Genomic DNA, 1162 nt, shown 5'->3' with positions numbered 1-1162 from the left:
GTGCTCTACTCGGGCCAGACTCGGACCCACGACCCGGGGTGAGAACCACAACTACTGGTCATCCTTTAGACCTCCAGGGGGCCCGGCACAGCCTCCCTAGTCCGACACAAGTGCTCCACTTGGGCTATACTCTGACCCAAGTCCCGGGGCGAGAACCACAACTACTGGTCATCCTTTAGACCTCCAGGGGGACCGGCACAGCCTCCCTAGACCGACACAAGTGCACCACTTGGGCCATACTCTGACCCAAGTCCCGGGGCGAGAACCACAACTACTGGTCATCCTTTTGACCTCATGGTCATCCTTTAGACCTCAAGGGGGCACGGCAGAGCCTCCCTAGTCCGACACAAGTGTCCCACTTGGGCTATACTATGACCCAAGTCCCGGGGCGAGAACCACAACTACTGGTCATCCTTTAGACCTCAAGGGGGCACGGCAGAGCCTCCCTAGTCCGACACAAGTGTCCCACTTGGGCCATACTCAGACCCACGGCCCGGGGCGAGAACCACAACTACTGGTCATCCTTTAGACCTCCAGGGGGCCCGGCACAGCCTCCCTAGTCCGACGCAAGTGCTCCACTTGGGCTGTACTCTGACCCAAGTCCCGGGGCGAGAACCACAACTAATGGTCATCCTTTAGACCTCCAGGGGGCACGGCACAGCCTCCCTAGTCCGACACAAGTGCTCCACTTGGGCTATACTCTGACCCAAGTCCCGGGGCGAGAACCACAACTACTGGTCATCCTTTAGACCTCCAGGGGGCACGGCAGAGCCTCCCTAGTCCGACACAAGTGTCCCACTTGGGCTATTCTCTGACCCAAGTCCCGGGGCGAGAACCACAACTACTGGTCATCCTTTAGACCTCCAGGGGGCACGACACAGCCTCCCTAGTCCGACCCAAGTGCTCCACTTGGGCTATACTATGACCCAAGTCCCGGGGCGAGAACCACAACTACTGGTCATCCTTTAGACCTCCAGGGGGCACGGCACAGCCTCCCTAGTCCGACACAAGTGCTCCACTTGGGCTATACTCTGACCCAAGTCCCGGGGCGAGAACCACAACTACTGGTCATCCTTTAGACCTCCAGGGGGCACGGCACAGCCTCCCTAGTCCGACACAAGTGCTCCACTTGGGCTATACTCTGACCCAAGTCCCGGGGCGA

Source organism: Nothobranchius furzeri, unplaced genomic scaffold, assembly GCF_043380555.1.
Source record: "Nothobranchius furzeri strain GRZ-AD unplaced genomic scaffold, NfurGRZ-RIMD1 Scf096, whole genome shotgun sequence".
NCBI lineage: Eukaryota > Metazoa > Chordata > Actinopteri > Cyprinodontiformes > Nothobranchiidae > Nothobranchius > Nothobranchius furzeri.
The sequence above is the reverse complement of the archived record's forward strand: the minus strand, read 5'-3'. Positions refer to the sequence as shown.